The 23,676-nt window shown below is 41.5% G+C and overlaps 45 non-coding genes across 45 annotated transcripts; all 45 read right to left on the bottom strand.

The window, feature by feature from the left end:
* Positions 1–455: 455 nt before the first annotated feature.
* trnal-uaa lies at positions 456–538 on the bottom strand. Its single transcript has one exon. It is a non-coding gene; the product is annotated as a tRNA-Leu (tRNA).
* A 441-nt stretch (positions 539–979) lies between these two features.
* trnal-uaa lies at positions 980–1,062 on the bottom strand. Its single transcript has one exon. It is a non-coding gene; the product is annotated as a tRNA-Leu (tRNA).
* A 967-nt stretch (positions 1,063–2,029) lies between these two features.
* trnal-uaa lies at positions 2,030–2,112 on the bottom strand. Its single transcript has one exon. It is a non-coding gene; the product is annotated as a tRNA-Leu (tRNA).
* Positions 2,113–2,303: 191 nt separating this feature from the next.
* On the bottom strand, positions 2,304–2,386 carry trnal-uaa. The gene has a single exon. It is a non-coding gene; the product is annotated as a tRNA-Leu (tRNA).
* Positions 2,387–2,827: 441 nt separating this feature from the next.
* Positions 2,828–2,910, bottom strand: trnal-uaa. Its single transcript has one exon. It is a non-coding gene; the product is annotated as a tRNA-Leu (tRNA).
* A 450-nt stretch (positions 2,911–3,360) lies between these two features.
* On the bottom strand, positions 3,361–3,443 carry trnal-uaa. The gene has a single exon. It is a non-coding gene; the product is annotated as a tRNA-Leu (tRNA).
* Positions 3,444–3,884: 441 nt separating this feature from the next.
* Positions 3,885–3,967, bottom strand: trnal-uaa. Its single transcript has one exon. It is a non-coding gene; the product is annotated as a tRNA-Leu (tRNA).
* Positions 3,968–4,158: 191 nt separating this feature from the next.
* On the bottom strand, positions 4,159–4,241 carry trnal-uaa. Its single transcript has one exon. It is a non-coding gene; the product is annotated as a tRNA-Leu (tRNA).
* Positions 4,242–4,682: 441 nt separating this feature from the next.
* On the bottom strand, positions 4,683–4,765 carry trnal-uaa. Its single transcript has one exon. It is a non-coding gene; the product is annotated as a tRNA-Leu (tRNA).
* A 442-nt stretch (positions 4,766–5,207) lies between these two features.
* On the bottom strand, positions 5,208–5,290 carry trnal-uaa. The gene has a single exon. It is a non-coding gene; the product is annotated as a tRNA-Leu (tRNA).
* A 441-nt stretch (positions 5,291–5,731) lies between these two features.
* On the bottom strand, positions 5,732–5,814 carry trnal-uaa. The gene has a single exon. It is a non-coding gene; the product is annotated as a tRNA-Leu (tRNA).
* Positions 5,815–6,255: 441 nt separating this feature from the next.
* Positions 6,256–6,338, bottom strand: trnal-uaa. The gene has a single exon. It is a non-coding gene; the product is annotated as a tRNA-Leu (tRNA).
* A 441-nt stretch (positions 6,339–6,779) lies between these two features.
* Positions 6,780–6,862, bottom strand: trnal-uaa. The gene has a single exon. It is a non-coding gene; the product is annotated as a tRNA-Leu (tRNA).
* Positions 6,863–7,303: 441 nt separating this feature from the next.
* Positions 7,304–7,386, bottom strand: trnal-uaa. Its single transcript has one exon. It is a non-coding gene; the product is annotated as a tRNA-Leu (tRNA).
* Positions 7,387–7,827: 441 nt separating this feature from the next.
* trnal-uaa lies at positions 7,828–7,910 on the bottom strand. The gene has a single exon. It is a non-coding gene; the product is annotated as a tRNA-Leu (tRNA).
* Positions 7,911–8,351: 441 nt separating this feature from the next.
* trnal-uaa lies at positions 8,352–8,434 on the bottom strand. Its single transcript has one exon. It is a non-coding gene; the product is annotated as a tRNA-Leu (tRNA).
* Positions 8,435–8,875: 441 nt separating this feature from the next.
* trnal-uaa lies at positions 8,876–8,958 on the bottom strand. The gene has a single exon. It is a non-coding gene; the product is annotated as a tRNA-Leu (tRNA).
* Positions 8,959–9,399: 441 nt separating this feature from the next.
* Positions 9,400–9,482, bottom strand: trnal-uaa. The gene has a single exon. It is a non-coding gene; the product is annotated as a tRNA-Leu (tRNA).
* A 441-nt stretch (positions 9,483–9,923) lies between these two features.
* trnal-uaa lies at positions 9,924–10,006 on the bottom strand. The gene has a single exon. It is a non-coding gene; the product is annotated as a tRNA-Leu (tRNA).
* A 441-nt stretch (positions 10,007–10,447) lies between these two features.
* On the bottom strand, positions 10,448–10,530 carry trnal-uaa. The gene has a single exon. It is a non-coding gene; the product is annotated as a tRNA-Leu (tRNA).
* Positions 10,531–10,721: 191 nt separating this feature from the next.
* Positions 10,722–10,804, bottom strand: trnal-uaa. The gene has a single exon. It is a non-coding gene; the product is annotated as a tRNA-Leu (tRNA).
* Positions 10,805–11,245: 441 nt separating this feature from the next.
* trnal-uaa lies at positions 11,246–11,328 on the bottom strand. The gene has a single exon. It is a non-coding gene; the product is annotated as a tRNA-Leu (tRNA).
* A 450-nt stretch (positions 11,329–11,778) lies between these two features.
* On the bottom strand, positions 11,779–11,861 carry trnal-uaa. The gene has a single exon. It is a non-coding gene; the product is annotated as a tRNA-Leu (tRNA).
* A 441-nt stretch (positions 11,862–12,302) lies between these two features.
* On the bottom strand, positions 12,303–12,385 carry trnaf-aaa. The gene has a single exon. It is a non-coding gene; the product is annotated as a tRNA-Phe (tRNA).
* Positions 12,386–12,826: 441 nt separating this feature from the next.
* trnal-uaa lies at positions 12,827–12,909 on the bottom strand. Its single transcript has one exon. It is a non-coding gene; the product is annotated as a tRNA-Leu (tRNA).
* Positions 12,910–13,350: 441 nt separating this feature from the next.
* On the bottom strand, positions 13,351–13,433 carry trnal-uaa. Its single transcript has one exon. It is a non-coding gene; the product is annotated as a tRNA-Leu (tRNA).
* Positions 13,434–13,874: 441 nt separating this feature from the next.
* trnal-uaa lies at positions 13,875–13,957 on the bottom strand. Its single transcript has one exon. It is a non-coding gene; the product is annotated as a tRNA-Leu (tRNA).
* A 441-nt stretch (positions 13,958–14,398) lies between these two features.
* Positions 14,399–14,481, bottom strand: trnal-uaa. The gene has a single exon. It is a non-coding gene; the product is annotated as a tRNA-Leu (tRNA).
* A 450-nt stretch (positions 14,482–14,931) lies between these two features.
* Positions 14,932–15,014, bottom strand: trnal-uaa. The gene has a single exon. It is a non-coding gene; the product is annotated as a tRNA-Leu (tRNA).
* A 441-nt stretch (positions 15,015–15,455) lies between these two features.
* trnaf-aaa lies at positions 15,456–15,538 on the bottom strand. The gene has a single exon. It is a non-coding gene; the product is annotated as a tRNA-Phe (tRNA).
* Positions 15,539–15,979: 441 nt separating this feature from the next.
* Positions 15,980–16,062, bottom strand: trnal-uaa. The gene has a single exon. It is a non-coding gene; the product is annotated as a tRNA-Leu (tRNA).
* Positions 16,063–16,503: 441 nt separating this feature from the next.
* trnal-uaa lies at positions 16,504–16,586 on the bottom strand. Its single transcript has one exon. It is a non-coding gene; the product is annotated as a tRNA-Leu (tRNA).
* A 441-nt stretch (positions 16,587–17,027) lies between these two features.
* Positions 17,028–17,110, bottom strand: trnal-uaa. Its single transcript has one exon. It is a non-coding gene; the product is annotated as a tRNA-Leu (tRNA).
* Positions 17,111–17,551: 441 nt separating this feature from the next.
* trnal-uaa lies at positions 17,552–17,634 on the bottom strand. Its single transcript has one exon. It is a non-coding gene; the product is annotated as a tRNA-Leu (tRNA).
* A 441-nt stretch (positions 17,635–18,075) lies between these two features.
* On the bottom strand, positions 18,076–18,158 carry trnal-uaa. The gene has a single exon. It is a non-coding gene; the product is annotated as a tRNA-Leu (tRNA).
* A 441-nt stretch (positions 18,159–18,599) lies between these two features.
* Positions 18,600–18,682, bottom strand: trnal-uaa. Its single transcript has one exon. It is a non-coding gene; the product is annotated as a tRNA-Leu (tRNA).
* Positions 18,683–19,123: 441 nt separating this feature from the next.
* trnal-uaa lies at positions 19,124–19,206 on the bottom strand. Its single transcript has one exon. It is a non-coding gene; the product is annotated as a tRNA-Leu (tRNA).
* Positions 19,207–19,647: 441 nt separating this feature from the next.
* Positions 19,648–19,730, bottom strand: trnal-uaa. Its single transcript has one exon. It is a non-coding gene; the product is annotated as a tRNA-Leu (tRNA).
* Positions 19,731–20,171: 441 nt separating this feature from the next.
* trnal-uaa lies at positions 20,172–20,254 on the bottom strand. The gene has a single exon. It is a non-coding gene; the product is annotated as a tRNA-Leu (tRNA).
* Positions 20,255–20,695: 441 nt separating this feature from the next.
* trnal-uaa lies at positions 20,696–20,778 on the bottom strand. Its single transcript has one exon. It is a non-coding gene; the product is annotated as a tRNA-Leu (tRNA).
* A 441-nt stretch (positions 20,779–21,219) lies between these two features.
* Positions 21,220–21,302, bottom strand: trnal-uaa. The gene has a single exon. It is a non-coding gene; the product is annotated as a tRNA-Leu (tRNA).
* A 441-nt stretch (positions 21,303–21,743) lies between these two features.
* On the bottom strand, positions 21,744–21,826 carry trnal-uaa. The gene has a single exon. It is a non-coding gene; the product is annotated as a tRNA-Leu (tRNA).
* Positions 21,827–22,267: 441 nt separating this feature from the next.
* On the bottom strand, positions 22,268–22,350 carry trnal-uaa. Its single transcript has one exon. It is a non-coding gene; the product is annotated as a tRNA-Leu (tRNA).
* Positions 22,351–22,791: 441 nt separating this feature from the next.
* trnal-uaa lies at positions 22,792–22,874 on the bottom strand. The gene has a single exon. It is a non-coding gene; the product is annotated as a tRNA-Leu (tRNA).
* A 441-nt stretch (positions 22,875–23,315) lies between these two features.
* trnal-uaa lies at positions 23,316–23,398 on the bottom strand. Its single transcript has one exon. It is a non-coding gene; the product is annotated as a tRNA-Leu (tRNA).
* Between the last annotated feature and the right edge of the window lie 278 nt (positions 23,399–23,676).

Consider the following 23,676-nt stretch of genomic DNA (forward strand, 5'->3'; position numbering starts at 1 on the left):
CTGGTGCTTGCACCTGTAAACACAAGTGATGAGATCATTATCATGTTATGTATAAACCATTTTGAACGATGTTTTTTAGTGTCACTTGTAAACCCTTAGCTCATAAGACTTTTTATTCCTAATAAATTTTGGCTTGAGATATTTTTTTAATTGACCTTTACATTTTGTTATAATTAATTTCCATTTTAGAGAAATTAGTTATTCATTTCTTGGCCTTAAATTTGACTTTTTTGGGGGAAATGTTGTAGCCTAAAGAACCATTTGTACAAAAAGGACATTTGATGACTGTTATATGTGAGTTAATCCCTCTTGATGTAGAGGTTTTTCCACTAGTGTTTAATGCCGCCTTTAGTTTTAATATTTCCATTTATGAGTAATTATAATCCACAGAGAAGCAGTTGCATTTAATTCGTCAGGCTCATCACGGCAGTGTCACTCTTCAGCATTAAGATAGTTACCAGGAGTGGGGTTCGAACCCACGAGGACATACGTCCATTGGATCTTAAGTCCAACGCCTTAACCACTCGGCCATCCTGGTGCTCAAACTTGAAAAATCAAGTGATGACATAATTGTCATGTACCTATAGCAACCATTTTAAGTCAAAGAAACCGTTTGTACAAAAAAGGACATTTGACTTATATATCTGAGTATGTCTCTCTTGATGGAGATGTCATTCTATCAAGAGGGCCTTTATGGATCCCGGGTACAACATGCGGCACGTGCGGTTAAGCAGCTTCTGTGTTGTTGTTTTTGTATCTTGCAGGACTGCATTGGAATTTTTGTGTGTGTACAAAAAATTATAATTGTGCTTGTGGTTTGGGCTGTGGCAGCACATGTTGTGCTTTGAAGGAGGACCTATAACATTGGCCACAATGAACCAGAGCCACAGATGTATGGCATGAAGAACATGAAAGTAATGGTGTGTTAGTTGCAATTCAATAATCAGGGTTGTCCCAGCCTCTGCACCATTAAGATAGTTAACAGGAGTGGGGTTCGAACCCAGGAGGACATACGTCCATTGGATCTTAAGTCCAACGCCTTAACCACTCGGCCATCCTGGTGCTTGCACCTATAAACACAAGTGATTATCATGTTATGTATAAACCATTTTGAACCATGTTTTTTATTGTCACTTGTAAACCCTTAGCTCATAAGACTTTTTATTCCTAATAGATTTTGGCTTGAGATATTTTTTGTAATTGACCTTTACATTTTGTTATAATTAATTTCCATTTTAGAGAAATTAGTTATTCATTTCTTGGCCTTAAATTTGACTTTTTTTGGGGAAATATTGTAGCCTAAAGAACCATTTGTACAAAAAGGACATTTGATGACTGTTATATATGAGTTAATCCCTCTTGATGTAGAGGTTTTTCCATTAGTGTTTAATGCCGCCTTTAGTTTTAATATTTCCATTTATGAGTAATTATAATCCACAGAGAAGCAGTTGCATTTAATTCGTCAAGATCATCACGGCAGTGTCACTCTTCAGCATTAAGATATTTACAAGGAGTGGGGTTCGAACCCACGAGGACATACTTCCATTGGATCAAAAGTCCAACGCCTTAACCACTCGGCCATCCTGGTGCTGAAACTTGAAAAATCAAGTGATGACATCATTGTCATGTACCTATAGCAACCATTTTAAGTCAAAGAAATCGTTTGTACAAAAGAGGACATTTGACTTATATATCTGAGTATGTCTCTCTTGATGGAGATGTCATTCTATCAAGAGGGCCTTTATGGATCCCGGGTAAAACATGCAGCACGTGCGGTTAAGCAGCTTCTGTGTTGTTGTTTTTGTATCTTGCAGGACTGCATTGGAATTTTTGTGTGTGTACAAAAAATTATAATTCTGCTTGTGGTTTGGGCTGAGGAAGCACATGTTGTTCTTTGAAGGAGGACCTATGACATTAGCCACAATGAACCAGAGCCACAGATGTATGGCATGAAGAACATGAAAGTAATGGTGTGTTAGTTGCAATTCAATACTCAGGGTTGTCCCAGCCTCTGCACCATTAAGACAGTTACCAGGAGTGGGGTTCAAACCCACGAGGACATACGTCCATTGGATCTTAAGTCCAACGCCTTAACCACTCGGCCATCCTGGTGCTCAAACTTGAAAAATCAAGTGATGACATCATTGTCATGTAACACATGTTGTGCTTTGAAGGAGGACCTATAACATTGGCCACAATGAACCAGAGCCACAGATGTATGGCATGAAGAACATGAAAGTAATGGTGTGTTAGTTGCAATTCAATAATCAGGGTTGTCCCAGCCTCTGCACCATTAAGATAGTTACCAGGAGTGGGGTTCGAACCCACGAGGACATACGTCCATTGGATCTTAAGTCCAACGCCTTAACCACTCGGCCATCCTGGTGCTCAAACTTGAAAAATCAAGTGATGACATAATTGTCATGTACCTATAGCAACCATTTTAAGTCAAAGAAATCGTTTGTACAAAAGAGGACATTTGACTTATATATCTGAGTATGTCTCTCTTGATGGAGATGTCATTCTATCAAGAGGGCCTTTATGGATCCCGGGTACAACATGCGACACGTGCGGTTAAGCAGCTTCTGTGTTGTTGTTTTTGTATCTTACAGGACTGCATTGGAATTTTTGTGTGTGTACAAAAAATTATAATTCTGCTTGTGGTTTGGGCTGAGGCAGCACATGTTGTGCTTTGAAGGAGGACCTATAACATTGGCCACAATGAACCAGAGCCACAGATGTATGGCATGAAGAACATGAAAGTAATGGTGCGTTAGTTGCAATTCAATAATCAGGGTTGTCCCAGCCTCTGCACCATTAAGATAGTTACCAGGAGTGGGGTTCGAACCCACGAGGACATACGTCCATTGGATCTTAAGTCCAACGCCTTAACCACTCTGCCATCCTGGTGCTTGCACCTGTAAACACAAGTGATGAGATCATTATCATGTTATGTATAAACCATTTTGAACCATGTTTTTTATTGTCACTTGTAAACCCTTAGCTCATAAGACTTTTTATTCCTAATAAATTTTGGCTTGAGATATTTTTTTAATTGACCTTTACATTTTGTTATAATTAATTTCCATTTTAGAGAAATTAGTTATTCATTTCTTGGCCTTAAATTTGACTTTTTTGGGGGAAATGTTGTAGCCTAAAGAACCATTTGTACAAAAAGGACATTTGATGACTGTTATATGTGAGTTAATCCCTCTTGATGTAGAGGTTTTTCCACTAGTGTTTAATGCCGCCTTTAGTTTTAATATTTCCATTTATGAGTAATTATAATCCACAGAGAAGCAGTTGCATTTAATTCGTCAGGCTCATCACGGCAGTGTCACTCTTCAGCATTAAGATAGTTACCAGGAGTGGGGTTCGAACCCACGAGGACATACGTCCATTGGATCTTAAGTCCAACGCCTTAACCACTCGGCCATCCTGGTGCTCAAAGTGGAAAAATCAAGTGATGACATCATTGTCATGTACCTATAGCAACCATTTTAAGTCAAAGAAATCGTTTGTACAAAAGAGGACATTTGACTTATATATCTGAGTATGTCTCTCTTGATGGAGATGTCATTCTATCAAGAGGGCCTTTATGGATCCCGGGTACAACATGCGGCACGTGCGGTTAAGCAGCTTCTGTGTTGTTGTTTTTGTATCTTGCAGGACTGTATTGGAATTTTTGTGTGTGTACAAAAAATTATAATTGTGCTTGTGGTTTGGGCTGAGGCAGCACATGTTGTGCTTTGAAGGAGGACCTATAACATTGGCCACAATGAACCAGAGCCACAGATGTATGGCATGAAGAACATGAAAGTAATGGTGTGTTAGTTGCAATTCAATAATCAGGGTTGTCCCAGCCTCTGCACCATTAAGATAGTTACCAGGAGTGGGGTTCGAACCCACGAGGACATACGTCCATTGGATCTTAAGTCCAACGCCTTAACCACTCGGCCATCCTGGTGCTCAAACTTGAAAAATCAAGTGATGACATCATTGTCATGTAACACATGTTGTGCTTTGAAGGAGGACCTATAACATTGGCCACAATGAACCAGAGCCACAGATGTATGGCATGAAGAACATGAAAGTAATGGTGTGTTAGTTGCAATTCAATACTCAGGGTTGTCCCAGCCTCTGCACCATTAAGATAGTTACCAGGAGTGGGGTTCGAACCCACGAGGACATACGTCCATTGGATCTTAAGTCCAACGCCTTAACCACTCGGCCATCCTGGTGCTCAAACTTGAAAAATCAAGTGATGACATCATTGTCATGTACCTATAGCAACCATTTTAAGTCAAAGAAATCGTTTGTACAAAAGAGGACATTTGACTTATATATCTGAGTATGTCTCTCTTGATGGAGATGTCATTCTATCAAGAGGGCCTTTATGGATCCCGGGTACAACATGCGGCACGTGCGGTTAAGCAGCTTCTGTGTTGTTGTTTTTGTATCTTACAGGACTGCATTGGAATTTTTGTGTGTGTACAAAAAATTATAATTCTGCTTGTGGTTTGGGCTGAGGCAGCACATGTTGTGCTTTGAAGGAGGACCTATAACATTGGCCACAATGAACCAGAGCCACAGATGTATGGCATGAAGAACATGAAAGTAATGGTGTGTTAGTTGCAATTCAATAATCAGGGTTGTCCCAGCCTCTGCACCATTAAGATAGTTACCAGGAGTGGGGTTCGAACCCACGAGGACATACGTCCATTGGATCTTAAGTCCAACGCCTTAACCACTCGGCCATCCTGGTGCTTGCACCTATAAACACAAGTGATTATCATGTTATGTATAAACCATTTTGAACGATGTTTTTTAGTGTCACTTGTAAACCCTTAGCTCATAAGACTTTTTATTCCTAATAAATTTTGGCTTGAGATATTTTTTTAATTGACCTTTACATTTTGTTATAATTAATTTCCATTTTAGAGAAATTAGTTATTCATTTCTTGGCCTTAAATTTGACTTTTTTGGGGGAAATGTTGTAGCCTAAAGAACCATTTGTACAAAAAGGACATTTGATGACTGTTATATGTGAGTTAATCCCTCTTGATGTAGAGGTTTTTCCACTAGTGTTTAATGCCGCCTTTAGTTTTAATATTTCCATTTATGAGTAATTATAATCCACAGAGAAGCAGTTGCATTTAATTCGTCAGGCTCATCACGGCAGTGTCACTCTTCAGCATTAAGATAGTTACCAGGAGTGGGGTTCGAACCCACGAGGACATACGTCCATTGGATCTTAAGTCCAACGCCTTAACCACTCGGCCATCCTGGTGCTCAAACTTGAAAAATCAAGTGATGACATCATTGTCATGTACCTATAGCAACCATTTTAAGTTAAAGAAATCGTTTGTACAAAAGAGGACATTTGACTTATATATCTGAGTATGTCTCTCTTGATGGAGATGTCATTCTATCAAGAGGGCCTTTATGGATCCCGGGTACAACATGCGGCACGTGCGGTTAAGCAGCTTCTGTGTTGTTGTTTTTGTATCTTGCAGGACTGCATTGGAATTTTTGTGTGTGTACAAAAAATTATAATTCTGCTTGTGGTTTGGGCTGAGGCAGCACATGTTTTTCTTTGAAGGAGGACCTATGACATTAGCCACAATGAACCAGAGCCACAGATGTATGGCATGAAGAACATGAAAGTAATGGTGTGTTAGTTGCAATTCAATACTCAGGGTTGTCCCAGCCTCTGCACCATTAAGACAGTTACCAGGAGTGGGGTTCGAACCCACGAGGACATACGTCCATTGGATCTTAAGTCCAACGCCTTAACCACTCGGCCATCCTGGTGCTCAAACTTGAAAAATCAAGTGATGACATCATTGTCATGTACCTATAGCAACCATTTTAAGTCAAAGAAACCGTTTGCACAAAAGAGGACATTTGACTTATATATCTGAGTATGTCTCTCTTGATGGAGATGTCATTCTATCAAGAGGGCCTTTATGGATCCTGGGTACAACATGCAGCACGTGCGGTTAAGCAGCTTCTGTGTTGTTGTTTTTGTATCTTGCAGGACTGCATTGGAATTTTTGTGTGTGTACAAAAAATTATAATTCTGCTTGTGGTTTGGGCTGTGGCAGCACATGTTGTGCTTTGAAGGAGGACCTATAACATTGGCCACAATGAACCAGAGCCACAGATGTATGGCATGAAGAACATGAAAGTAATGGTGTGTTAGTTGCAATTCAATAATCAGGGTTGTCCCAGCCTCTGCACCATTAAGATAGTTACCAGGAGTGGGGTTCGAACCCACGAGGACATACGTCCATTGGATCTTAAGTCCAACGCCTTAACCACTCGGCCATCCTGGTGCTCAAATGTGAAAAATCAAGTGATGACATAATTGTCATGTACCTATAGCAACCATTTTAAGTCAAAGAAACCGTTTGTACAAAAGAGGACATTTGACTTATATATCTGAGTATGTCTCTCTTGATGGAGATGTCATTCTATCAAGAGGGCCTTTATGGATCCCGGGTACAACATGCAGCACGTGCGGTTAAGCAGCTTCTGTGTTGTTGTTTTTGTATCTTGCAGGACTGCATTGGAATTTTTGTGTGTGTACAAAAAATTATAATTGTGCTTGTGGTTTGGGCTGTGGCAGCACATGTTGTGCTTTGAAGGAGGACCTATAACATTGGCCACAATGAACCAGAGCCACAGATGTATGGCATGAAGTACATGAAAGTAATGGTGTGTTAGTTGCAATTCAATAATCAGGGTTGTCCCAGCCTCTGCACCATTAAGACAGTTACCAGGAGTGGGGTTCGAACCCACGAGGACATACGTCCATTGGATCTTAAGTCCAACGCCTTAACCACTCGGCCATCCTGGTGCTCAAACTTGAAAAATCAAGTGATGACATCATTGTCATGTACCTATAGCAACCATTTTAAGTCAAAGAAACCGTTTGTACAAAAGAGGACATTTGACTTATATATCTGAGTATGTCTCTCTTGATGGAGATGTCATTCTATCAAGAGGGCCTTTATGGATCCCGGGTACAACATGCAGCACGTGCGGTTAAGCAGCTTCTGTGTTGTTGTTTTTGTATCTTGCAGGACTGCATTGGAATTTTTGTGTGTGTACAAAAAATTATAATTCTGCTTGTGGTTTGGGCTGTGGCAGCACATGTTGTGCTTTGAAGGAGGACCTATAACATTGGCCACAATGAACCAGAGCCACAGATGTATGGCATGAAGAACATGAAAGTAATGGTGTGTTGGTTGCAATTCAATAATCAGGGTTGTCCCAGCCTCTGCACCATTAAGACAGTTACCAGGAGTGGGGTTCGAACCGACGAGGACATACGTCCATTGGATCTTAAGTCCAACGCCTTAACCACTCGGCCATCCTGGTGCTCAAACTTGAAAAATCAAGTGATGACATCATTGTCATGTACCTATAGCAACCATTTTAAGTCAAAGAAACCGTTTGTACAAAAGAGGACATTTGACTTATATATCTGAGTATGTCTCTCTTGATGGAGATGTCATTCTATCAAGAGGGCCTTTATGGATCCCGGGTACAACATGCAGCACGTGCGGTTAAGCAGCTTCTGTGTTGTTGTTTTTGTATCTTGCAGGACTGCATTGGAATTTTTGTGTGTGTACAAAAAATTATAATTGTGCTTGTGGTTTGGGCTGTGGCAGCACATGTTGTGCTTTGAAGGAGGACCTATAACATTGGCCACAATGAATCAGAGCCACAGATGTATGGCATGAAGAACATGAAAGTAAAGGTGTGTTAGTTGTAATTCAATAATCAGGGTTGTCCCAGCCTCTGCACCATTAAGATAGTTACCAGGAGTGGGGTTCGAACCCACGAGGACATACGTCCATTGGATCTTAAGTCCAACGCCTTAACCACTCGGCCATCCTGGTGCTCAAACTTGAAAAATCAAGTGATGACATCATTGTCATGTACCTATAGCAACCATTTTAAGTCAAAGAAACCGTTTGCACAAAAGAGGACATTTGACTTATACATCTGAGTATGTCTCTCTTGATGGAGATGTCATTCTATCAAGAGGGCCTTTATGGATCCCGGGTACAACATGCAGCACGTGCGGTTAAGCAGCTTCTGTGTTGTTGTTTTTGTATCTTGCAGGACTGCATTGGAATTTTTGTGTGTGTACAAAAAATTATAATTCTGCTTGTGGTTTGGGCGGTGGCAGCACATGTTGTGCTTTGAAGGAGGACCTATAACATTGGCCACAATGAACCAGAGCCACAGATGTATGGCATGAAGAACATGAAAGTAATGGTGTGTTAGTTGCAATTCAATAATCAGGGTTGTCCCAGCCTCTGCACCATTAAGACAGTTACCAGGAGTGGGGTTCGAACCGACGAGGACATACGTCCATTGGATCTTAAGTCCAACGCCTTAACCACTCGGCCATCCTGGTGCTCAAACTTGAAAAATCAAGTGATGACATCATTGTCATGTACCTATAGCAACCATTTTAAGTCAAAGAAACCGTTTGTACAAAAGAGGACATTTGACTTATATATCTGAGTATGTCTCTCTTGATGGAGATGTCATTCTATCAAGAGGGCCTTTATGGATCCCGGGTACAACATGCAGCACGTGCGGTTAAGCAGCTTCTGTGTTGTTGTTTTTGTATCTTGCAGGACTGCATTGGAATTTTTGTGTGTGTACAAAAAATTATAATTGTGCTTGTGGTTTGGGCTGTGGCAGCACATGTTGTGCTTTGAAGGAGGACCTATAACATTGGCCACAATGAATCAGAGCCACAGATGTATGGCATGAAGAACATGAAAGTAAAGGTGTGTTAGTTGTAATTCAATAATCAGGGTTGTCCCAGCCTCTGCACCATTAAGATAGTTACCAGGAGTGGGGTTCGAACCCACGAGGACATACGTCCATTGGATCTTAAGTCCAACGCCTTAACCACTCGGCCATCCTGGTGCTCAAACTTGAAAAATCAAGTGATGACATCATTGTCATGTACCTATAGCAACCATTTTAAGTCAAAGAAACCGTTTGCACAAAAGAGGACATTTGACTTATATATCTGAGTATGTCTCTCTTGATGGAGATGTCATTCTATCAAGAGGGCCTTTATGGATCCCGGGTACAACATGCAGCACGTGCGGTTAAGCAGCTTCTGTGTTGTTGTTTTTGTATCTTGCAGGACTGCATTGGAATTTTTGTGTGTGTACAAAAAATTATAATTCTGCTTGTGGTTTGGGCTGTGGCAGCACATGTTGTGCTTTGAAGGAGGACCTATAACATTGGCCACAATGAACCAGAGCCACAGATGTATGGCATGAAGAACATGAAAGTAATGGTGTGTTAGTTGCAATTCAATAATCAGGGTTGTCCCAGCCTCTGCACCATTAAGATAGTTACCAGGAGTGGGGTTCGAACCCACGAGGACATACGTCCATTGGATCTTAAGTCCAACGCCTTAACCACTCGGCCATCCTGGTGCTCAAACTTGAAAAATCAAGTGATGACATAATTGTCATGTACCTATAGCAACCATTTTAAGTCAAAGAAACCGTTTGTACAAAAGAGGACATTTGACTTATATATCTGAGTATGTCTCTCTTGATGGAGATGTCATTCTATCAAGAGGGCCTTTATGGATCCCGGGTACAACATGCGGCACGTGCGGTTAAGCAGCTTCTGTGTTGTTGTTTTTGTATCTTGCAGGACTGCATTGGAATTTTTGTGTGTGTACAAAAAATTATAATTGTGCTTGTGGTTTGGGCTGTGGCAGCACATGTTGTGCTTTGAAGGAGGACCTATAACATTGGCCACAATGAACCAGAGCCACAGATGTATGGCATGAAGAACATGAAAGTAATGGTGTGTTAGTTGCAATTCAATAATCAGGGTTGTCCCATCCTCTGCACCATTAAGATAGTTACCAGGAGTGGGGTTCGAACCCACGAGGACATACGTCCATTGGATCTTAAGTCCAACGCCTTAACCACTCGGCCATCCTGGTGCTCAAACTTGAAAAATCAAGTGATGACATCATTGTCATGTACCTATAGCAACCATTTTAAGTCAAAGAAATCGTTTGTACAAAAGAGGACATTTGACTTATATATCTGAGTATGTCTCTCTTGATGGAGATGTCATTCTATCAAGAGGGCCTTTATGGATCCCGGGTACAACATGCGGCACGTGCGGTTAAGCAGCTTCTGTGTTGTTGTTTTTGTATCTTGCAGGACTGCATTGGAATTTTTGTGTGTGTACAAAAAATTATAATTCTGCTTGTGGTTTGGGCTGAGGCAGCACATGTTGTTCTTTGAAGGAGGACCTATGACATTAGCCACAATGAACCAGAGCCACAGATGTATGGCATGAAGAACATGAAAGTAATGGTGTGTTAGTTGCAATTCAATACTCAGGGTTGTCCCAGCCTCTGCACCATTAAGACAGTTACCAGGAGTGGGGTTCAAACCCACGAGGACATACGTCCATTGGATCTTAAGTCCAACGCCTTAACCACTCGGCCATCCTGGTGCTCAAACTTGAAAAATCAAGTGATGACATCATTGTCATGTAACACATGTTGTGCTTTGAAGGAGGACCTATAACATTGGCCACAATGAACCAGAGCCACAGATGTATGGCATGAAGAACATGAAAGTAATGGTGTGTTAGTTGCAATTCAATAATCAGGGTTGTCCCAGCCTCTGCACCATTAAGATAGTTACCAGGAGTGGGGTTCGAACCCACGAGGACATACGTCCATTGGATCTTAAGTCCAACGCCTTAACCACTCGGCCATCCTGGTGCTCAAACTTGAAAAATCAAGTGATGACATAATTGTCATGTACCTATAGCAACCATTTTAAGTCAAAGAAATCGTTTGTACAAAAGAGGACATTTGACTTATATATCTGAGTATGTCTCTCTTGATGGAGATGTCATTCTATCAAGAGGGCCTTTATGGATCCCGGGTACAACATGCGACACGTGCGGTTAAGCAGCTTCTGTGTTGTTGTTTTTGTATCTTACAGGACTGCATTGGAATTTTTGTGTGTGTACAAAAAATTATAATTCTGCTTGTGGTTTGGGCTGAGGCAGCACATGTTGTGCTTTGAAGGAGGACCTATAACATTGGCCACAATGAACCAGAGCCACAGATGTATGGCATGAAGAACATGAAAGTAATGGTGTGTTAGTTGCAATTCAATAATCAGGGTTGTCCCAGCCTCTGCACCATTAAGATAGTTACCAGGAGTGGGGTTCGAACCCACGAGGACATACGTCCATTGGATCTTAAGTCCAACGCCTTAACCACTCGGCCATCCTGGTGCTTGCACCTGTAAACACAAGTGATGAGATCATTATCATGTTATGTATAAACCATTTTGAACGATGTTTTTTAGTGTCACTTGTAAACCCTTAGCTCATAAGACTTTTTATTCCTAATAAATTTTGGCTTGAGATATTTTTTTAATTGACCTTTACATTTTGTTATAATTAATTTCCATTTTAGAGAAATTAGTTATTCATTTCTTGGCCTTAAATTTGACTTTTTTGGGGGAAATGTTGTAGCCTAAAGAACCATTTGTACAAAAAGGACATTTGATGACTGTTATATGTGAGTTAATCCCTCTTGATGTAGAGGTTTTTCCACTAGTGTTTAATGCCGCCTTTAGTTTTAATATTTCCATTTATGAGTAATTATAATCCACAGAGAAGCAGTTGCATTTAATTCGTCAGGCTCATCACGGCAGTGTCACTCTTCAGCATTAAGATAGTTACCAGGAGTGGGGTTCGAACCCACGAGGACATACGTCCATTGGATCTTAAGTCCAACGCCTTAACCACTCGGCCATCCTGGTGCTCAAACTTGAAAAATCAAGTGATGACATCATTGTCATGTACCTATAGCAACCATTTTAAGTCAAAGAAACCGTTTGTACAAAAGAGGACATTTGACTTATATATCTGAGTATGTCTCTCTTGATGGAGATGTCATTCTATCAAGAGGGCCTTTATGGATCCCGGGTACAACATGCAGCACGTGCGGTTAAGCAGCTTCTGTGTTGTTGTTTTTGTATCTTGCAGGACTGCATTGGAATTTTTGTGTGTGTACAAAAAATTATAATTGTGCTTGTGGTTTGGGCTGTGGCAGCACATGTTGTGCTTTGAAGGAGGACCTATAACATTGGCCACAATGAACCAGAGCCACAGATGTATGGCATGAAGAACATGAAAGTAATGGTGTGTTAGTTGCAATTCAATAATCAGGGTTGTCCCAGCCTCTGCACCATTAAGATAGTTAGCAGGAGTGGGGTTCGTACCCACGAGGACATACGTCCATTGGATCTTTAGTCCAACGCCTTAACCACTCGGCCATCCTGGTGCTCAAACTTGAAAAATCAAGTGATGACATCATTGTCATGTACCTATAGCAACCATTTTAAGTCAAAGAAACCGTTTGTACAAAAGAGGACATTTGACTTATATATCTGAGTATGTCTCTCTTGATGGAGATGTCATTCTATCAAGAGGGCCTTTATGGATCCCGGGTACAACATGCAGCACGTGCGGTTAAGCAGCTTCTGTGTTGTTGTTTTTGTATCTTGCAGGACTGCATTGGAATTTTTGTGTGTGTACAAAAAATTATAATTGTGCTTGTGGTTTGGGCTGTGGCAGCACATGTTGTGCTTTGAAGGAGGACCTATAACATTGGCCACAATGAACCAGAGCCACAGATGTATGGCATGAAGAACATGAAAGTAATGGTGTGTTAGTTGCAATTCAATAATCAGGGTTGTCCCAGCCTCTGCACCATTAAGACAGTTACCAGGAGTGGGGTTCGAACCGACGAGGACATACGTCCATTGGATCTTAAGTCCAACGCCTTAACCACTCGGCCATCCTGGTGCTCAAACTTGAAAAATCAAGTGATGACATCATTGTCATGTACCTATAGCAACCATTTTAAGTCAAAGAAACCGTTTGTACAAAAGAGGACATTTGACTTATATATCTGAGTATGTCTCTCTTGATGGAGATGTCATTCTATCAAGAGGGCCTTTATGGATCCCGGGTACAACATGCAGCACGTGCGGTTAAGCAGCTTCTGTGTTGTTGTTTTTGTATCTTGCAGGACTGCATTGGAATTTTTGTGTGTGTTCAAAAAATTATAATTGTGCTTGTGGTTTGGGCTGTGGCAGCACATGTTGTGCTTTGAAGGAGGACCTATAACATTGGCCACAATGAATCAGAGCCACAGATGTATGGCATGAAGAACATGAAAGTAAAGGTAGGTTAGTTGTAATTCAATAATCAGGGTTGTCCCAGCCTCTGCACCATTAAGATAGTTACCAGGAGTGGGGTTCGAACCCACGAGGACATACGTCCATTGGATCTTAAGTCCAACGCCTTAACCACTCGGCCATCCTGGTGCTCAACCTTGAAAAATCAAGTGATGACATCATTGTCATGTACCTATAGCAACCATTTTAAGTCAAAGAAACCGTTTGCACAAAAGAGGACATTTGACTTATATATCTGAGTATGTCTCTCTTGATGGAGATGTCATTCTATCAAGAGGGCCTTTATGGATCCCGGGTACAACATGCAGCACGTGCGGTTAAGCAGCTTCTGTGTTGTTGTTTTTGTATCTTGCAGGACTGCATTGGAATTTTTGTGTGTGTACAAAAAATTATAATTCTGCTTGTGGTTTGGGCTGTGGCAGCACATGTTGTGCTTTGAAGGAGGACCTATAACATTGGCCACAATGAACCAGAGCCACAGATGTATGGCATGAAGAACATGAAAGTAATGGTGTGTTGGTTGCAATTCAATAATCAGGGTTGTCCCAGCCTCTGCACCATTAAGACAGTTACCAGGAGTGGGGTTCGAACCGACGAGGACATACGTCCATTGGATCTTAAGTCCAACGCCTTAACCACTCGGCCATCCTGGTGCTCAAACTTGAAAAATCAAGTGATGACATCATTGTCATGTACCTATAGCAACCATTTTAAGTCAAAGAAACCGTTTGTACAAAAGAGGACATTTGACTTATATATCTGAGTATGTCTCTCTTGATGGAGATGTCATTCTATCAAGAGGGCCTTTATGGATCCCGGGTACAACATGCAGCACGTGCGGTTAAGCAGCTTCTGTGTTGTTGTTTTTGTATCTTGCAGGACTGCATTGGAATTTTTGTGTGTGTACAAAAAATTATAATTCTGCTTGTGGTTTGGGCTGTGGCAGCACATGTTGTGCTTTGAAGGAGGACCTATAACATTGGCCACAATGAACCAGAGCCACAGATGTATGGCATGAAGAACATGAAAGTAATGGTGTGTTAGTTGCAATTCAATAATCAGGGTTGTCCCAGCCTCTGCACCATTAAGACAGTTACCAGGAGTGGGGTTCGAACCGACGAGGACATACGTCCATTGGATCTTAAGTCCAACGCCTTAACCACTCGGCCATCCTGGTGCTTGCACCTGTAAACACAAGTGATGAGATCATTATCATGTTATGTATAAACCATTTTGAACGATGTTTTTTAGTGTCACTTGTAAACCCTTAGCTCATAAGACTTTTTATTCCTAATAAATTTTGGCTTGAGATATTTTTTTAATTGACCTTTACATTTTGTTATAATTAATTTCCATTTTAGAGAAATTAGTTATTCATTTCTTGGCCTTAAATTTGACTTTTTTGGGGGAAATGTTGTAGCCTAAAGAACCATTTGTACAAAAAGGACATTTGATGACTGTTATATGTGAGTTAATCCCTCTTGATGTAGAGGTTTTTCCACTAGTGTTTAATGCCGCCTTTAGTTTTAATATTTCCATTTATGAGTAATTATAATCCACAGAGAAGCAGTTGCATTTAATTCGTCAGGCTCATCACGGCAGTGTCACTCTTCAGCATTAAGATAGTTACCAGGAGTGGGGTTCGAACCCACGAGGACATACGTCCATTGGATCTTAAGTCCAACGCCTTAACCACTCGGCCATCCTGGTGCTCAAACTTGAAAAATCAAGTGATGACATCATTGTCATGTACCTATAGCAACCATTTTAAGTCAAAGAAACCGTTTGTACAAAAGAGGACATTTGACTTATATATCTGAGTATGTCTCTCTTGATGGAGATGTCATTCTATCAAGAGGGCCTTTATGGATCCCGGGTACAACATGCAGCACGTGCGGTTAAGCAGCTTCTGTGTTGTTGTTTTTGTATCTTGCAGGACTGCATTGGAATTTTTGTGTGTGTACAAAAAATTATAATTGTGCTTGTGGTTTGGGCTGTGGCAGCACATGTTGTGCTTTGAAGGAGGACCTATAACATTGGCCACAATGAACCAGAGCCACAGATGTATGGCATGAAGAACATGAAAGTAATGGTGTGTTAGTTGCAATTCAATAATCAGGGTTGTCCCAGCCTCTGCACCATTAAGATAGTTAGCAGGAGTGGGGTTCGTACCCACGAGGACATACGTCCATTGGATCTTTAGTCCAACGCCTTAACCACTCGGCCATCCTGGTGCTCAAACTTGAAAAATCAAGTGATGACATCATTGTCATGTACCTATAGCAACCATTTTAAGTCAAAGAAACCGTTTGTACAAAAGAGGACATTTGACTTATATATCTGAGTATGTCTCTCTTGATGGAGATGTCATTCTATCAAGAGGGCCTTTATGGATCCCGGGTACAACATGCAGCACGTGCGGTTAAGCAGCTTCTGTGTTGTTGTTTTTGTATCTTGCAGGACTGCATTGGAATTTTTGTGTGTGTACAAAAAATTATAATTGTGCTTGTGGTTTGGGCTGTGGCAGCACATGTTGTGCTTTGAAGGAGGACCTATAACATTGGCCACAATGAACCAGAGCCACAGATGTATGGCATGAAGAACATGAAAGTAATGGTGTGTTAGTTGCAATTCAATAATCAGGGTTGTCCCAGCCTCTGCACCATTAAGACAGTTACCAGGAGTGGGGTTCGAACCGACGAGGACATACGTCCATTGGATCTTAAGTCCAACGCCTTAACCACTCGGCCATCCTGGTGCTCAAACTTGAAAAATCAAGTGATGACATCATTGTCATGTACCTATAGCAACCATTTTAAGTCAAAGAAACCGTTTGTACAAAAGAGGACATTTGACTTATATATCTGAGTATGTCTCTCTTGATGGAGATGTCATTCTATCAAGAGGGCCTTTATGGATCCCGGGTACAACATGCAGCACGTGCGGTTAAGCAGCTTCTGTGTTGTTGTTTTTGTATCTTGCAGGACTGCATTGGAATTTTTGTGTGTGTTCAAAAAATTATAATTGTGCTTGTGGTTTGGGCTGTGGCAGCACATGTTGTGCTTTGAAGGAGGACCTATAACATTGGCCACAATGAATCAGAGCCACAGATGTATGGCATGAAGAACATGAAAGTAAAGGTAGGTTAGTTGTAATTCAATAATCAGGGTTGTCCCAGCCTCTGCACCATTAAGATAGTTACCAGGAGTGGGGTTCGAACCCACGAGGACATACGTCCATTGGATCTTAAGTCCAACGCCTTAACCACTCGGCCATCCTGGTGCTCAACCTTGAAAAATCAAGTGATGACATCATTGTCATGTACCTATAGCAACCATTTTAAGTCAAAGAAACCGTTTGCACAAAAGAGGACATTTGACTTATATATCTGAGTATGTCTCTCTTGATGGAGATGTCATTCTATCAAGAGGGCCTTTATGGATCCCGGGTACAACATGCAGCACGTGCGGTTAAGCAGCTTCTGTGTTGTTGTTTTTGTATCTTGCAGGACTGCATTGGAATTTTTGTGTGTGTACAAAAAATTATAATTCTGCTTGTGGTTTGGGCTGTGGCAGCACATGTTGTGCTTTGAAGGAGGACCTATAACATTGGCCACAATGAACCAGAGCCACAGATGTATGGCATGAAGAACATGAAAGTAATGGTGTGTTGGTTGCAATTCAATAATCAGGGTTGTCCCAGCCTCTGCACCATTAAGACAGTTACCAGGAGTGGGGTTCGAACCGACGAGGACATACGTCCATTGGATCTTAAGTCCAACGCCTTAACCACTCGGCCATCCTGGTGCTCAAACTTGAAAAATCAAGTGATGACATCATTGTCATGTACCTATAGCAACCATTTTAAGTCAAAGAAACCGTTTGTACAAAAGAGGACATTTGACTTATATATCTGAGTATGTCTCTCTTGATGGAGATGTCATTCTATCAAGAGGGCCTTTATGGATCCCGGGTACAACATGCAGCACGTGCGGTTAAGCAGCTTCTGTGTTGTTGTTTTTGTATCTTGCAGGACTGCATTGGAATTTTTGTGTGTGTACAAAAAATTATAATTCTGCTTGTGGTTTGGGCTGTGGCAGCACATGTTGTGCTTTGAAGGAGGACCTATAACATTGGCCACAATGAACCAGAGCCACAGATGTATGGCATGAAGAACATGAAAGTAATGGTGTGTTAGTTGCAATTCAATAATCAGGGTTGTCCCAGCCTCTGCACCATTAAGACAGTTACCAGGAGTGGGGTTCGAACCGACGAGGACATACGTCCATTGGATCTTAAGTCCAACGCCTTAACCACTCGGCCATCCTGGTGCTCAAACTTGAAAAATCAAGTGATGACATCATTGTCATGTACCTATAGCAACCATTTTAAGTCAAAGAAACCGTTTGTACAAAAGAGGACATTTGACTTATATATCTGAGTATGTCTCTCTTGATGGAGATGTCATTCTATCAAGAGGGCCTTTATGGATCCCGGGTACAACATGCAGCACGTGCGGTTAAGCAGCTTCTGTGTTGTTGTTTTTGTATCTTGCAGGACTGCATTGGAATTTTTGTGTGTGTACAAAAAATTATAATTGTGCTTGTGGTTTGGGCTGTGGCAGCACATGTTGTGCTTTGAAGGAGGACCTATAACATTGGCCACAATGAATCAGAGCCACAGATGTATGGCATGAAGAACATGAAAGTAAAGGTGTGTTAGTTGTAATTCAATAATCAGGGTTGTCCCAGCCTCTGCACCATTAAGATAGTTACCAGGAGTGGGGTTCGAACCCACGAGGACATACGTCCATTGGATCTTAAGTCCAACGCCTTAACCACTCGGCCATCCTGGTGCTCAAACTTGAAAAATCAAGTGATGACATCATTGTCATGTACCTATAGCAACCATTTTAAGTCAAAGAAACCGTTTGCACAAAAGAGGACATTTGACTTATATATCTGAGTATGTCTCTCTTGATGGAGATGTCATTCTATCAAGAGGGCCTTTATGGATCCCGGGTACAACATGCAGCACGTGCGGTTAAGCAGCTTCTGTGTTGTTGTTTTTGTATCTTGCAGGACTGCATTGGAATTTTTGTGTGTGTACAAAAAATTATAATTCTGCTTGTGGTTTGGGCTGTGGCAGCACATGTTGTGCTTTGAAGGAGGACCTATAACATTGGCCACAATGAACCAGAGCCACAGATGTATGGCATGAAGAACATGAAAGTAATGGTGTGTTAGTTGCAATTCAATAATCAGGGTTGTCCCAGCCTCTGCACCATTAAGACAGTTACCAGGAGTGGGGTTCGAACCGACGAGGACATACGTCCATTGGATCTTAAGTCCAACGCCTTAACCACTCGGCCATCCTGGTGCTCAAACTTGAAAAATCAAGTGATGACATCATTGTCATGTACCTATAGCAACCATTTTAAGTCAAAGAAACCGTTTGTACAAAAGAGGACATTTGACTTATATATCTGAGTATGTCTCTCTTGATGGAGATGTCATTCTATCAAGAGGGCCTTTATGGATCCCGGGTACAACATGCAGCACGTGCGGTTAAGCAGCTTCTGTGTTGTTGTTTTTGTATCTTGCAGGACTGCATTGGAATTTTTGTGTGTGTACAAAAAATTATAATTGTGCTTGTGGTTTGGGCTGTGGCAGCACATGTTGTGCTTTGAAGGAGGACCTATAACATTGGCCACAATGAATCAGAGCCACAGATGTATGGCATGAAGAACATGAAAGTAAAGGTGTGTTAGTTGTAATTCAATAATCAGGGTTGTCCCAGCCTCTGCACCATTAAGATAGTTACCAGGAGTGGGGTTCGAACCCACGAGGACATACGTCCATTGGATCTTAAGTCCAACGCCTTAACCACTCGGCCATCCTGGTGCTCAAACTTGAAAAATCAAGTGATGACATCATTGTCATGTACCTATAGCAACCATTTTAAGTCAAAGAAACCGTTTGCACAAAAGAGGACATTTGACTTATATATCTGAGTATGTCTCTCTTGATGGAGATGTCATTCTATCAAGAGGGCCTTTATGGATCCCGGGTACAACATGCAGCACGTGCGGTTAAGCAGCTTCTGTGTTGTTGTTTTTGTATCTTGCAGGACTGCATTGGAATTTTTGTGTGTGTACAAAAAATTATAATTCTGCTTGTGGTTTGGGCTGTGGCAGCACATGTTGTGCTTTGAAGGAGGACCTATAACATTGGCCACAATGAACCAGAGCCACAGATGTATGGCATGAAGAACATGAAAGTAATGGTGTGTTAGTTGCAATTCAATAATCAGGGTTGTCCCAGCCTCTGCACCATTAAGATAGTTACCAGGAGTGGGGTTTGAACCCACGAGGACATACGTCCATTGGATCTTAAGTCCAACGCCTTAACCACTCGGCCATCCTGGTGCTCAAATGTGAAAAATCAAGTGATGACATAATTGTCATGTACCTATAGCAACCATTTTAAGTCAAAGAAACCGTTTGTACAAAAGAGGACATTTGACTTATATATCTGAGTATGTCTCTCTTGATGGAGATGTCATTCTATCAAGAGGGCCTTTATGGATCCCGGGTACAACATGCAGCACGTGCGGTTAAGCAGCTTCTGTGTTGTTGTTTTTGTATCTTGCAGGACTGCATTGGAATTTTTGTGTGTGTACAAAAAATTATAATTGTGCTTGTGGTTTGGGCTGTGGCAGCACATGTTGTGCTTTGAAGGAGGACCTATAACATTGGCCACAATGAACCAGAGCCACAGATGTATGGCATGAAGAACATGAAAGTAATGGTGTGTTAGTTGCAATTCAATAATCAGGGTTGTCCCAGCCTCTGCACCATTAAGACAGTTACCAGGAGTGGGGTTCGAACCGACGAGGACATACGTCCATTGGATCTTAAGTCCAACGCCTTAACCACTCGGCCATCCTGGTGCTCAAACTTGAAAAATCAAGTGATGACATCATTGTCATGTACCTATAGCAACCATTTTAAGTCAAAGAAACCGTTTGTACAAAAGAGGACATTTGACTTATATATCTGAGTATGTCTCTCTTGATGGAGATGTCATTCTATCAAGAGGGCCTTTATGGATCCCGGGTACAACATGCAGCACGTGCGGTTAAGCAGCTTCTGTGTTGTTGTTTTTGTATCTTGCAGGACTGCATTGGAATTTTTGTGTGTGTACAAAAAATTATAATTGTGCTTGTGGTTTGGGCTGTGGCAGCACATGTTGTGCTTTGAAGGAGGACCTATAACATTGGCCACAATGAATCAGAGCCACAGATGTATGGCATGAAGAACATGAAAGTAATGGTGTGTTAGTTGTAATTCAATAATCAGGGTTGTCCCAGCCTCTGCACCATTAAGATAGTTACCAGGAGTGGGGTTCGAACCCACGAGGACATACGTCCATTGGATCTTAAGTCCAACGCCTTAACCACTCGGCCATCCTGGTGCTCAAACTTGAAAAATCAAGTGATGACATCATTGTCATGTACCTATAGCAACCATTTTAAGTCAAAGAAACCGTTTGCACAAAAGAGGACATTTGACTTATATATCTGAGTATGTCTCTCTTGATGGAGATGTCATTCTATCAAGAGGGCCTTTATGGATCCCGGGTACAACATGCAGCACGTGCGGTTAAGCAGCTTATGTGTTGTTGTTTTTGTGTCTTGCAGGACTGCATTGGAATTTTTGTGTGTGTACAAAAAATTATAATTGTGCTTGTGGTTTGGGCTGTGGCAGCACATGTTGTGCTTTGAAGGAGGACCTATAACATTGGCCACAATGAACCAGAGCCACAGATGTATGGCATGAAGAACATGAAAGTAATGGTGTGTTAGTTGCAATTCAATAATCAGGGTTGTCCCAGCCTCTGCACCATTAAGATAGTTACCAGGAGTGGGGTTCGAACCCACGAGGACATACGTCCATTGGATCTTAAGTCCAACGCCTTAACCACTCGGCCATCCTGGTGCTCAAATGTGAAAAATCAAGTGATGACATAATTGTCATGTACCTATAGCAACCATTTTAAGTCAAAGAAACCGTTTGTACAAAAGAGGACATTTGACTTATATATCTGAGTATGTCTCTCTTGATGGAGATGTCATTCTATCAAGAGGGCCTTTATGGATCCCGGGTACAACATGCAGCACGTGCGGTTAAGCAGCTTCTGTGTTGTTGTTTTTGTATCTTGCAGGACTGCATTGGAATTTTTGTGTGTGTACAAAAAATTATAATTGTGCTTGTGGTTTGGGCTGTGGCAGCACATGTTGTGCTTTGAAGGAGGACCTATAACATTGGCCACAATGAACCAGAGCCACAGATGTATGGCATGAAGAACATGAAAGTAATGGTGTGTTAGTTGCAATTCAATAATCAGGGTTGTCCCAGCCTCTGCACCATTAAGACAGTTACCAGGAGTGGGGTTCGAACCGACGAGGACATACGTCCATTGGATCTTAAGTCCAACGCCTTAACCACTCGGCCATCCTGGTGCTCAAACTTGAAAAATCAAGTGATGACATCATTGTCATGTACCTATAGCAACCATTTTAAGTCAAAGAAACCGTTTGTACAAAAGAGGACATTTGACTTATATATCTGAGTATGTCTCTCTTGATGGAGATGTCATTCTATCAAGAGGGCCTTTATGGATCCCGGGTACAACATGCAGCACGTGCGGTTAAGCAGCTTCTGTGTTGTTGTTTTTGTATCTTGCAGGACTGCATTGGAATTTTTGTGTGTGTACAAAAAATTATAATTGTGCTTGTGGTTTGGGCTGTGGCAGCACATGTTGTGCTTTGAAGGAGGACCTATAACATTGGCCACAATGAATCAGAGCCACAGATGTATGGCATGAAGAACATGAAAGTAATGGTGTGTTAGTTGTAATTCAATAATCAGGGTTGTCCCAGCCTCTGCACCATTAAGATAGTTACCAGGAGTGGGGTTCGAACCCACGAGGACATACGTCCATTGGATCTTAAGTCCAACGCCTTAACCACTCGGCCATCCTGGTGCTCAAACTTGAAAAATCAAGTGATGACATCATTGTCATGTACCTATAGCAACCATTTTAAGTCAAAGAAACCGTTTGCACAAAAGAGGACATTTGACTTATATATCTGAGTATGTCTCTCTTGATGGAGATGTCATTCTATCAAGAGGGCCTTTATGGATCCCGGGTACAACATGCAGCACGTGCGGTTAAGCAGCTTATGTGTTGTTGTTTTTGTGTCTTGCAGGACTGCATTGGAATTTTTGTGTGTGTACAAAAAATTATAATTGTGCTTGTGGTTTGGGCTGTGGCAGCACATGTTGTGCTTTGAAGGAGGACCTATAACATTGGCCACAATGAACCAGAGCCACAGATGTATGGCATGAAGAACATGAAAGTAATGGTGTGTTAGTTGCAATTCAATAATCAGGGTTGTCCCAGCCTCTGCACCATTAAGATAGTTACCAGGAGTGGGGTTCGAACCCACGAGGACATACGTCCATTGGATCTTAAGTCCAACGCCTTAACCACTCGGCCATCCTGGTGCTCAAACGTGAAAAATCAAGTGATGACATAATTGTCATGTACCTATAGCAACCATTTTAAGTCAAAGAAACCGTTTGTACAAAAGAGGACATTTGACTTATATATCTGAGTATGTCTCTCTTGATGGAGATGTCATTCTATCAAGAGGGCCTTTATGGATCCCGGGTACAACATGCAGCACGTGCGGTTAAGCAGCTTCTGTGTTGTTGTTTTTGTATCTTGCAGGACTGCATTGGAATTTTTGTGTGTGTACAAAAAATTATAATTGTGCTTGTGGTTTGGGCTGTGGCAGCACATGTTGTGCTTTGAAGGAGGACCTATAACATTGGCCACAATGAACCAGAGCCACAGATGTATGGCATGAAGAACATGAAAGTAATGGTGTGTTAGTTGCAATTCAATAATCAGGGTTGTCCCAGCCTCTGCACCATTAAGATAGTTACCAGGAGTGGGGTTCGAACCCACGAGGACATAAGTCCATTGGATCTTAAGTCCAACGCCTTAACCGCTCGGCCATCCTGGTGCTCAAACGTGAAAAATCAAGTGATGACATAATTGTCATGTACCTATAGCAACCATTTTAAGTCAAAGAAACCGTTTGTACAAAAGAGGACATTTGACTTATATATCTGAGTATGTCTCTCTTGATGGAGATGTCATTCTATCAAGAGGGCCTTTATGGATCCCGGGTACAACATGCAGCACGTGCGGTTAAGCAGCTTCTGTGTTGTTGTTTTTGTATCTTGCAGGACTGCATTGGAATTTTTGTGTGTGTACAAAAAATTATAATTGTGCTTGTGG

This window comes from Alosa sapidissima, chromosome 4, assembly GCF_018492685.1.
Source record: "Alosa sapidissima isolate fAloSap1 chromosome 4, fAloSap1.pri, whole genome shotgun sequence".
In the NCBI taxonomy this organism is placed as follows: domain Eukaryota; kingdom Metazoa; phylum Chordata; class Actinopteri; order Clupeiformes; family Clupeidae; genus Alosa; species Alosa sapidissima.